Consider the following 13,414-nt stretch of genomic DNA (forward strand, 5'->3'; position numbering starts at 1 on the left):
CTGGATGTGCTGGGCGACACATAGATCAGTAGAATTGGATGTACTGGTCGACACCTAGATCAGTAGAACTGGATGAGCTGAGCGACACATAGATCAGTAGAACTGGATGTGCTGGGTGACACATAGATCAGTAGAACTGGATGTGCTGGGTGACACATAGATCAGTAGAACTGGATGTGCTGGGCGACACCTAGATCAGTAGAACTGGATGTGCTTGGCGACACATAGATCAGTAGAACTGGATGTGCTGGGCGACACCTAGATCAGTAGAACTGGATGTGCTGGGCGACACATAGATCAGTAGAACTGGATATGCTGGGCGACACATAGATCAGTAGAACTGGATGTGCTGGGCGACACATAGATCAGTAGAACTGGATGTGCTGGGCGACACATAGATCAGTAGAACTGGATGTGCTGGGCGACACATAGATCAGTAGAACTGGATGTGCTGGGCGACACATAGATCAGTAGAACTTGATGTGATGGGCGACACCTAGATCAGTAGAACTGGATGTGCTGAGCGACACATAGATCAGTAGAACTGGATGTGCTGGGTGACACATAGATCAGTAGAACTGGATGTGCTGGGCGACACATAGATCAGTAGAACTGTATGTGCTGGGCGACACATAGATCAGTAGAACTGGATGTGCTGGGTGACACATAGATCAGTAGAACTGGATGTGCTGGGCGACACCTAGATCAGTAGAACTGGATGTGCTGGGCGACACATAGATCAGTAGAACTGGATACGCTTGGCGACACCTAGATCAGTAGAACTGTATGTGCTTGGCGACACATAGATCAGTAGAACTGAATGTGCTGGGCGACACCTAGATTAGTAGAACTGGATGTGCTGGGCGACACATAGATCAGTAGAACTGGATGTGCTGGGCGACGCCTAGATCAGTAGAACTGGATGTGCTGGGTGACACATAGATCAGTAGAACTGGATGTGCTGGGCGACACCTAGATCAGTAGAACTGGATGTGCTTGGCGACACATAGATCAGTAGAACTGGATGTGCTGGGCGACACCTAGATCAGTAGAACTGGAAGTGCTGCGCGACACATAGATCAGTAGAACTGGAAATGCTGAGCGACACATAGATCAGTAGAACTGGATGTGCTGGGCGACACATAGATCAGTAGAGCTGGATGTGCTGGGCGACACATAGATCAGTAGAACTGGATGTGCTGGGCGACACCTAGAACAGTATAATTGGATGTGCTGGTCGACACCTAGATCAGTAGAACTGGATGAGCTGAGCGACACATAGATCAGTAGAACTGGATGTGCTGGGTGACACATAGATCAGTAGAACTGGATGTGCTGGGTGACACATAGATCAGTAGAACTGGATGTGCTGGGCGACACCTAGATCAGTAGAACTGGATGTGCTTGGCGACACATAGATCAGTAGAACTGGATGTGCTGGGCGACACCTAGATCAGTAGAACTGGATGTGCTGGGCGACACATAGATCAGTAGAACTGGATATGCTGGGCGACACATAGATCAGTAGAACTGGATGTGCTGGGGGACACATAGATCAGTAGAACTGGATGTGCTGGGCGACACATAGATCAGTAGAACTGGATGTGCTGGGCGACACATAGATCAGTAGAACTGGATGTGCTGGGCGACACATAGATCAGTAGAACTTGATGTGCTGGGCGACACCTAGATCAGTAGAACTGGATGTGCTGAGCGACACATAGATCAGTAGAACTGGATGTGCTGGGTGACACATAGATCAGTAGAACTGGATGTGCTGGGTGACACATAGATCAGTAGAACTGGATGTGCTGGGCGACACATAGATCAGTAGAACTGGATGTGCTGGGTGACACATAGATCAGTAGAACTGGATGTTCTGGGCGACTCCTAGATCAGTAGAACTGGATGTGCTGGGTGACACATAGATCAGTAGAACTGGATGTGCTGGGCGACACATAGATCAGTAGAACTGGATGTGCTGGGCGACACATATATCAGTAGAACTGGATGTGCTGGGCGACACATAGATTAGTAGAACTGGATGTGCTGGGTGACACATAGATCAGTAGAACTTGATGTGCTGGGCGACACCTAGATCAGTAGAACGGGATGTGCTGGGCGACACAGAGATCAGTAGTACTGGATGTGCTGGGCGACACATAGGTCAGTAGAACTGGATGTGCTGGGTGACACATAGATCAGTAGAACTGGATGTGCTGGGTGACACATAGGTCACTAGAATTAGATGTGCTGGGCGACACATAGATCAGTAGAAGTGGATATGCTGGGCAACACATAGATCAGTAGAACTGGATGTGCTGGGCGACACATAGATCAGTAGAACTGGATGTGCTGGGCGACACATAGATCAGTAGAACTGGATGTGCTGGGCGACACCTAGATCAGTAGAACTGCATGTGCTGGGCGACACATAGATCAGTAGAACTGGATATGCTGGGCGACACATAGATCAGTAGAACTGGATGTGCTGGGCGACACATAGATCAGTAGAACTGGATGTGCTGGGCGACACATAGATCAGTAGAACTGGATGTGCTGGGCGACACATAGATCAGTAGAACTGGATGTGCTGGGTGACACATAGATCAGTAGAACTTGATGTGCTGGGTGACACCTAGATCAGTAGAACGGGATGTGCTGGGCGACACCTAGATCAGTAGAACTGGATGTGCTGGGTGACACATAGGTCAGTAGAACTGGATGTGCTGGGTGACACATAGATCAGTAGAACTGGATGTGCTGGGTGACACATAGGTCAGTAGAACTGGATGTGCTGGGCGACACATAGATCAGTAGAAGTGGATATGCTGGGCGACACATAGATCAGTAGAACTGGATGTGCTGGGCGACACATAGATCAGTAGAACTGGATGTGCTGGGTGACACATAGATCAGTAGAACTGGATGTGCTGGGCGACACCTAGATCAGTAGAACTGGATGTGCTTGGCGACACATAGATCAGTAGAACTGGATGTGCTGGGCGACAACTAGATCAGTAGAACTGGATGTGCTGGGCGACACATAGATCAGTAGAACTGGATGTGCTGGGCAACACATAGATCAGTAGAACTGGATGTGCTGGGCGACACATAGATCAGTAGAGCTGGATGTGCTGGGCGACACATAGATCAGTAGAGCTGGATGTGCTGGGCGACACATAGATCAGTAGAATTGGATGTGCTGGTCGACACCTAGATCAGTAGAACTGGATGAGCTGAGCGACACATAGATCAGTAGAACTGGATGTGCTGGGTGACACATAGATCAGTAGAACTGGATGTGCTGGGTGACACATAGATCAGTAGAACTGGATGTGCTGGGCGACACCTAGATCAGTAGAACTGGATGTGCTTGGCGACACATAGATCAGTAGAACTGGATGTGCTGGGCGACACCTAGATCAGTAGAACTGGATGTGCTGGGCGACACATAGATCAGTAGAACTGGATATGCTGGGCGACACATAGATCAGTAGAACTGGATGTGTTGGGCGACACATAGATCAGTAGAACTGGATGTGCTGGGCGACACATAGATCAGTAGAGCTGGATGTGCTGGGCAACACATAGATCAGTAGAACTGGATGTGCTGGGCGACACATAGATCAGTAGAACTTGATGTGCTGGGCGACACCTAGATCAGTAGAACTGGATGTGCTGAGCGACACATAGATCAGTAGAACTGGATGTGCTGGGTGACACATAGATCAGTAGAACTGGATGTGCTGGGTGACACATAGATCAGTAGAACTGGATGTGCTGGGCGACACATAGATCAGTAGAACTGGATGTGCTGGGTGACACATAGATCAGTAGAACTGGATGTGCTGGGCGACACCTAGATCAGTAGAACTGGATGTGCTTGGCGACACATAGATCAGTAGAACTGGATGTGCTGGGCGACACATAGATCAGTAGAACTGGATGTGCTGGGCGACACATAGATCAGTAGAACTGGATGTGCTGGGCGACACATAGATCAGTAGAACTGGATGTGCTGGGTGACACATAGATCAGTAGAACTTGATGTGCTGGGCGACACCTAGATCAGTAGAACGGGATGTGCTGGGCGACACAGAGATCAGTAGTACTGGATGTGCTGGGCGACACATAGGTCAGTAGAACTGGATGTGCTGGGTGACACATAGATCAGTAGAACTGGATGTGCTGGGTGACACATAGGTCACTAGAACTGGATGTGCCTGGCGACACATAGATCAATAGAAGTGGATATGCTGGGCGACACATAGATCAGTAGAACTGGATGTGCTGGGCGACACATAGATCAGTAGAACGGGATGTGCTGGGCGACACATAGATCAGTAGAACTGGATGTGCTGGGCGACACATAGATCAGTAGAACTGGATGTGCTGGGCGACACCTAGATCAGTAGAACTGCATGTGCTGGGCGACACATAGATCAGTAGAACTGGATATGCTGGGCGACACATAGATCAGTAGAACTGGATGTGCTGGGCGACACATAGATCAGTAGAACTGGATGTGCTGGGTGACACATAGATCAGTAGAACTTGATGTGCTGGGCGACACCTAGATCAGTAGAACGGGATGTGCTGGGCGACACAGAGATCAGTAGTACTGGATGTGCTGGGCGACACATAGGTCAGTAGAACTGGATGTGCTGGGTGACACATAGATCAGTAGAACTGGATGTGCTGGGTGACACATAGGTCACTAGAATTAGATGTGCTGGGCGACACATAGATCAGTAGAAGTGGATATGCTGGGCAACACATAGATCAGTAGAACTGGATGTGCTGGGCGACACATAGATCAGTAGAACTGGATGTGCTGGGCGACACATAGATCAGTAGAACTGGATGTGCTGGGCGACACATAGATCAGTAGAACTGGATGTGCTGGGCGACACCTAGATCAGTAGAACTGCATGTGCTGGGCGACACATAGATCAGTAGAACTGGATATGCTGGGCGACACATAGATCAGTAGAACTGGATGTGCTGGGCGACACATAGATCAGTAGAACTGGATGTGCTGGGCGACACATAGATCAGTAGAACTGGATGTGCTGGGCGACACATAGATCAGTAGAACTGGATGTGCTGGGTGACACATAGATCAGTAGAACTTGATGTGCTGGGTGACACCTAGATCAGTAGAACGGGATGTGCTGGGCGACACATAGATCAGTAGAACTGGATGTGCTGGGTGACACATAGGTCAGTAGAACTGGATGTGCTGGGTGACACATAGATCAGTAGAACTGGATGTGCTGGGTGACACATAGGTCAGTAGAACTGGATGTGCTGGGCGACACATAGATCAGTAGAAGTGGATATGCTGGGCGACACATAGATCAGTAGAACTGGATGTGCTGGGCGACACATAGATCAGTAGAACTGGATGTGCTGGGTGACACATAGATCAGTAGAACTGGATGTGCTGGGCGACACCTAGATCAGTAGAACTGGATGTGCTTGGCGACACATAGATCAGTAGAACTGGATGTGCTGGGCGACAACTAGATCAGTAGAACTGGATGTGCTGGGCGACACATAGATCAGTAGAACTGGATGTGCTGGGCGACACATAGATCAGTAGAACTGGATGTGCTGGGCGACACATAGATCAGTAGAGCTGGATGTGCTGGGCGACACATAGATCAGTAGAGCTGGATGTGCTGGGCGACACATAGATCAGTAGAATTGGATGTGCTGGTCGACACCTAGATCAGTAGAACTGGTTGAGCTGAGCGACACATAGATCAGTAGAACTGGATGTGCTGGGTGACACATAGATCAGTAGAACTGGATGTGCTGGGTGACACATAGATCAGTAGAACTGGATGTGCTGGGCGACACCTAGATCAGTAGAACTGGATGTGCTTGGCGACACATAGATCAGTAGAACTGGATGTGCTGGGCGACACCTAGATCAGTAGAACTGGATGTGCTGGGCGACACATAGATCAGTAGAACTGGATATGCTGGGCGACACATAGATCAGTAGAACTGGATGTGCTGGGCGACACATAGATCAGTAGAACTGGATGTGCTGGGCGACACATAGATCAGTAGAGCTGGATGTGCTGGGCAACACATAGATCAGTAGAACTGGATGTGCTGGGCGACACATAGATCAGTAGAACTTGATGTGCTGGGCGACACCTAGATCAGTAGAACTGGATGTGCTGAGCAACACATAGATCAGTAGAACTGGATGTGCTGGGTGACACATAGATCAGTAGAACTGGATGTGCTGGGTGACACATAGATCAGTAGAACTGGATGTGCTGGGCGACACATAGATCAGTAGAACTGGATGTGCTGGGTGACACATAGATCAGTAGAACTGGATGTGCTGGGCGACACCTAGATCAGTAGAACTGGATGTGCTTGGCGACACATAGATCAGTAGAACTGGATGTGCTGGGCGACACATAGATCAGTAGAACTGGATGTGCTGGGCGACACATAGATCAGTAGAACTGGATGTGCTGGGCGACACATAGATCAGTAGAACTGGATGTGCTGGGTGACACATAGATCAGTAGAACTTGATGTGCTGGGCGACACCTAGATCAGTAGAACGGGATGTGCTGGGCGACACAGAGATCAGTAGTACTGGATGTGCTGGGCGACACATAGGTCAGTAGAACTGGATGTGCTGGGTGACACATAGATCAGTAGAACTGGATGTGCTGGGTGACACATAGGTCACTAGAACTGGATGTGCTGGGCGACACATAGATCAATAGAAGTGGATATGCTGGGCGACACATAGATCAGTAGAACTGGATGTGCTGGGCGACACATAGATCAGTAGAACTGGATGTGCTGGGCGACACATAGATCAGTAGAACTGGATGTGCTGGGCGACACATAGATCAGTAGAACTGGATGTGCTGGGCGACACCTAGATCAGTAGAACTGCATGTGCTGGGCGACACATAGATCAGTAGAACTGGATATGCTGGGCGACACATAGATCAGTAGAACTGAATGTGCTGGGCGACACATAGATCAGTAGAACTGGATGTGCTGGGCGACACATAGATCAGTAGAACTGGATGTGCTGGGTGACACATAGATCAGTAGAACTTGATGTGCTGGGCGACACCTAGATCAGTAGAACGGGATGTGCTGGGCGACACATAGATCAGTAGAACTGGATGTGCTGGGTGACACATAGGTCAGTAGAACTGGATGTTCTGGGTGACACATAGATCAGTAGAACTGGATGTGCTGGGTGACACATAGGTCAGTAGAACTGGATGTGCTGGGCGACACATAGATCAGTAGAAGTGGATATGCTGGGCGACACATAGATCAGTAGAACTGGATGTGCTGGGCGACACATAGATCAGTAGAACTGGATGTGCTGGGTGACACATAGATCAGTAGAACTGGATGTGCTGGCGACACCTAGATCAGTAGAACTGGATGTGCTTGGCGACACATAGATCAGTAGAACTGGATGTGCTGGGCGACACCTAGATCAGTAGAACTGGATGTGCTGGGCGACACATAGATCAGTAGAACTGGATGTGCTGGGCGACACATAGATCAGTAGAACTGGATGTGCTGGGCGACACATAGATCAGTAGAACTGGATGTGCTGGGCGACACATAGATCAGTAGAGCTGGATGTGCTGGGCGACACATAGATCAGTAGAACTGGATGTGCTGGGTGACACATAGATCAGTAGAACTGGATGAGCTGAGCGACACATAGATCAGTAGAACTGGATGTGCTGGGTGACACATAGATCAGTAGAACTGGATGTGCTGGGTGACACATAGATCAGTAGAACTGGATGTGCTGGGCGACACCTAGATCAGTAGAACTGGATGTGCTTGGCGACACATAGATCAGTAGAACTGGATGTGCTGGGCGACACCTAGCTCAGTAGAACTGGATGTGCTGGGCGACACATAGATCAGTAGAACTGGATGTGCTGGGCGACACATAGATCAGTAGAACTGGATATGCTGGGTGACACATAGATCAGTAGAACTGGATGTGCTGGGTGACACATAGATCAGTAGAACTGGATGTGCTGGGTGACACATAGGTCACTAGAACTGGATGTGCTGGGCGACACATAGATCAGTAGAAGTGGATATGCTGGGCGACACATAGATCAGTAGAACTGGATGTGCTGGGCGACACCTAGATCAGTAGAACTGGATGTGCTGGGCGACACATAGATCAGTAGAACTGGATGTGCTGGGCGACACATAGATCAGTAGAACTGGATATGCTGGGCGACACATAGATCAGTAGAACTGGATGTGCTGGGCGACACATAGATCAGTAGAACTGGATGTGCTGGGCGACACATAGATCAGTAGAAGTGGATATGCTGGGCGACACATAGATCAGTAGAACTGGATGAGCTGGGCGACACCGAGATCAGTAGAACTGGATGTGCTGGGCGACACATAGATCAGTAGAACTGGATGTGCTGGGCGACACATAGATCAGTAGAACTGGATATGCTGGGCGACACATAGATCAGTAGAACTGGATGTGCTGGGCGACTCATAGATCAGTAGAATTGGATGTGCTGGGCGACACATAGATCAGTAGAACTGGATGTGCTGGGCGACACATAGATCAGTAGAACTGGATGTGCTGGGTGACACCTAGATCAGTAGAACTTGATGTGCTGGGCGACACATAGGTCAGTAGAACTGGATGTACTGGGCGACACATAGGTCAGTAGAACTGGATGTGCTGGGCGACACATAGATCAGTAGAACTGGATGTGCTGGGCGACACATAGATCAGTAGAACTGGATGTACTGGGCGACACATAGGTCAGTAGAACTGGATGTGCTGGGCGACACATAGATCAGTAGAAATGGATGTGCTGGGTGACACATAGGTCAGTAGAACTGGATGTGCTGGGCGACACATAGGTCAGTAGAACTGGATGTGCTGGGTGACACATAGGTCAGTAGAACTGGATGTGCTGGGCGACACATAGATCAGTAGAAGTGGATATGCTGGGCGACACATAGATCAGTAGAACTGGATGTGCTGGACGACACATAGATCAGTAGAACTGGATGTGCTGGGCGACACATAGATCAGTAGAACTGGATGTGCTGGGCGACACATAGATCAGTAGAAGTGGATGTGCTGGGCGACACCTAGATCAGTAGAAGTGGATGTGCTGGGCGACACCTAGATCAGTAGAACTGGATGTGCTGGGCAACACCTAGATCAGTAGAACTGGATGTGCTGGGCAACACATAGATCAGTAGAAGTGGATGTGCTGGGCGACACCTAGATCAGTAGAACTGGATGTACTGGGCGACACATAGATCAGTAGAACTGGATGTGCTGGGTGACACATAGGTTAGTAGAACTGGATGTGCTGGGTGACACATAGATCAGTAGAACTGGATGTGCTGGGCGACACCTAGATCAGTAGAATTGGATGTGCTGGTCGACACCTAGATCAGTAGAACTGGATGAGCTGGGCGACACATAGTTCAGTAGAATTGGATGTGCTGGGCGACACATAGATTAGTAGAACTGGATGTGCTGGGCGACACATAGATCATTAGAACTGGATGTGCTGGGCGACACCTAGATCAGTAGAATTGGATGTGCTGGGCGACACCTAGAACAGTAGAACTGGATGTGCTGGGTGACACATAGATCAGTAGTACTGGATGTGCTGGGCGACACATAGATCAGTAGAACTGGATGTGCTGGGTGACACATAGATCAGTAGAACTGGATGTGCTGGGCGACACATAGATCAGTAGAACTGCATGTACTGGGTGACACATGGATCAGTAGAACTGGATGTGCTGAGCGACACATAGATCAGTAGAACTGGATGTGCTGGGCGACACATAGATCAGTAGAACTGGATGTGCTGGGCGACACATAGATCAGTAGAACTCGATATGCTGGGCGACACATAGATCAGTAGAAGTGGATATTCTGGGCGACACATAGATCCGTAGAAGTGGATATGCTGGGCCACACATAGATCAGTAGAATTGGATATGCTGGGCGACATATAGATCAGTGGAGCTGGATATGCGGACATGCACTTTGGAATAGCAAACCCAAGCATGCCGACAGTACCTTGGAATAGTGGAGCTGAGATGGCAGAAAGTCACCTTATTGTAGCAGAGCTGAGTATGTGGATAGCACACTGGTAGAGCAGAGACAAGTTAGCAGGCAGGTATCTTATTGGAGCAGAGCCGAGTGTGTGGACAACACCTTGAAACTGCAGAGCTGGAACGACAGACAGGCACCTTGTAGTGGCAGAGCAGAGTGTGCGAACAGTACCTTAGTGCAGCAGAGATGAGTTGGCAAGTACCTTGTTGTTACAGAGCTGACACAGCAGATGGCACCTTGGCACAACAGAGCTGAGTTGGCAGACAAGCACTGTGTAGTAACAGGGCTCTTCCCAACTTCCCGCCTCGGTGTCACGGGATGATATTGGTATAGAATCCCCCCTGCCCCTGCCACGCTCGGGTTACTCTAAACCTGGAGTGACATCTGGTGCATGTAATATTCGGAATCACCTATGAACATCTGTGGCCAGGAGTGACTGATCAACCTGCCTTCTGATTAGTCTTTACAACAGGCCAATCAATTTGGCTAGATGGCACACAGCGGCACACACTCCTGGGAGCAGGAACAGGCAAGTGCTTAATATTTACTCAGCCATACGGAGCTTTACTCCCCCTACCCGGGTCCAGCTCCGAGTCTCCACCCCTGCTCCCAGTGTTTGTTATTGTCTGCAGCAATTGTCGACAGCACTGCAGCCAATAACTGATGGCACGAGCTGCCCAAAGCTTCTCCTTCTGCGCTCAGTTATTGGCTGCTGGACACATGACATGACTTCAATGCTGCAGACAACAACAGGTACCAGGAACAACGTCTAAGGCTCAACGTCAGACCTGGGCAGGGGGAATAAAGCACAGTTTGTATTCTTAAAAAAATACTGAATCGGCGGGATGGGTTTTCAGACATTTTAAAATCCCTTTAATTCTGCAGAGATCATATCTGTAGGTCTAGAACTTTGAAATCTAAGGAAAAGAAAAAAATACAAAGCTATCATTGAATTTTTCTTCGAGGCAGTTTCCAGGGCACTATCACCTCCCTGCACGGCTCTAACACTTTCGATCATTAGGTGTGAGCTCGGTAGATAGCGGTACATGCGGCCATGGCATTACATGGTTGTTCACTGATCATCTGTCTTATCCCTTAATTTAGAAATCCACCTGACTCCCCGCTGTCTTTTTTATCTGTTTCATTCTTTCATTATTGGTTTCCACTTTTCATCACATCGATCCACTGATTCCTACACTGGGAAGTCGTTTTCTGTAAACTGGTTTGTTTCCAGTCTTGTTAATGTCTCCGTGATGGCTGGGAAGGCTCCTATTGTAAAGTCCATGTTTTCTCTGCAGCTGTATGTGGTGTAGCTTTCATGACGCCGGCAGTCCTCCCGGTAATGACCTGCGAATGCACAAATTGCCCCGAGTCATAATCGGAAGTGAATATCATTTTGTAACCATGTAAAGCCAATCAATGGGAATGTTAAGTGGAATTTGTACAGGGCTATTAGCAAGTCTCCGGAGCAGAACTCCAGAAGGTGACGGATATTTTTCAACAAAAAATAAAACATTAATGTTGCGTTGATATCAATTAAAGAGTGGGTCAACTAGACCATGTCCGGTTGTGTCTCACCTGAAGAGGGAAAATTGATCTTCCAACTACAAGAGCATCAAGAAAATAAAAAATATGCAAGACAGCCTCAACATTTGAACAGGATCTACGCTAATTTTTTAATTGATTTTTCCAAAAATAATGGCAAAAAAAAAGAACACGGCTAAAATAAGTGGACAATGTTTTGGATTCCGAAATGGGAAAACGTTACAATTTTTAAAGCAAGTGATGGCTAAACTGAGATGTGAAAGGGTAAGGAGACTCTTTGTTCCTTAATTTTTCATCCAAGGAGGTATGGACTTTCTTAGTTGAATTCTAAGACTGTAGTTCCCAAACTTTTTGGCAGTAGGAAAAGCCAAGAAAGAAATGAAGATAGAGGTCATCATTAGGAGAGTGGTCAAGATGCGATAAACTAGAGGATGAGACAAAGATGGAATCGGGGGAAAGTCCAGGGGTCAGTTCTAGGAGATTGCACGACCATTTTATCGGTCCGAATGCAATCTGACAAAACATCGGATCGCACTAGGACCAATGTTATGCTATGGGCCCTTTCACATGTCCGATTCTATTCTTGGACAGAGCCCTATTTCATGCTGCTCTCAAAAAAGTAAAAAAAAACAACCTTCTGACCGATCCCCTTTAAGGGCGTGAGACCCGCAGCAGGGCCAGGAATTTCTACCATAATACAGACAAGAAAATACATCAGCAACATGTTCAAATGATTGTTCTTTAAGGATAAAACACGTTAAGGTGGACCTCAAAGAAACCAAACGTAGGAAATCAAGATATGAGAAAGTAGACAAGTTGTTTCACACCAAACTCCCCCAAACTTGCCTTTATGGGGACCAGAAAAGGGTCTTCTCCAAACTGGGGATGACAAAAATTAACTCAATGATTATGAGTCGAGCCTCAATACTTTTGTCCTTATACTGTATATTCACAAGTGCAAAATGGGAAACTATAAATAAAACATAAAGGTTGGAAATGATTTATAAAAAGCAGCTGCATTCTGCGGGATAGAAAAGACACGTTTCAGCAGATACTATAGATTTCTGTACGTAGCTTGGGATCCATTTCTATTAAGCGCTTTCAGGGAGTACAATCAGCAATACAAGCCGGATGACTTTTTCGGGCTGAAACAGTCAATGATTCCATTAAGAATTTCTTTGCACAATGCTTAATTAATTAGTTGATTTGAATGAAGAATAAAGTTGATGGACACTTTTTTTTTTCTAAGAGGAAAAGCAGCGATGAAATCTAACATCCGGTGAACATTCACCTGAAAATCAGCATAATTGAAATTAAATGGTCGCTGTCGTTTTAGCAAAATTTGCATAAATTATTAGTACGAGCGAATATAACATACTTATGAAACAAATAGACTTCTGTCTCCACTTAAGAGCCACTTCCTCCTTCTGCTAAACGCATTCATTCACAAAAACAACTAAAATCCATAACAAAGGGGACTGTCAGCTCACTGAGAGATCAGATTATAGTCGTCTATTTAAGTTTGCAGAGAGGAGAGGATGAAGGAGGGGGGAGCAGAAATAGAGAGGCATAGACACAGACAGAGCAATGCTGCTGCTTTTTAGTGTTTCTCACCCCAGTGCTGTATTCACATCTACACTGTTCATTGCTGTCATATAATGTCCTCCATTCAGAAAAATAGCTAAAATCCATAACAAAGTGTACTGTCAGCTCACT

At 47.5% G+C, this 13,414-nt stretch overlaps 1 long non-coding RNA gene across 1 annotated transcript in view; it reads right to left on the reverse strand.

The window, feature by feature from the left end:
- Positions 1-11,215: 11,215 nt before the first annotated feature.
- Positions 11,216-13,414, reverse strand: part of LOC141171614 (uncharacterized) — an 80,190-nt gene continuing 77,991 nt past the window's right edge. The window contains exon 3 of the long non-coding RNA XR_012252360.1: positions 11,216-11,500. This is a non-coding gene — a long non-coding RNA (uncharacterized lncRNA). The remainder of the gene's footprint in view (positions 11,501-13,414) is intronic.

Source organism: Phyllobates terribilis, unplaced genomic scaffold (genome assembly GCF_046119375.1).
Source record: "Phyllobates terribilis strain yellow unplaced genomic scaffold, ASM4611937v1 Scaffold_12__6_contigs__length_324123572, whole genome shotgun sequence".
NCBI classification, from domain to species: Eukaryota; Metazoa; Chordata; class Amphibia; order Anura; family Dendrobatidae; genus Phyllobates; species Phyllobates terribilis.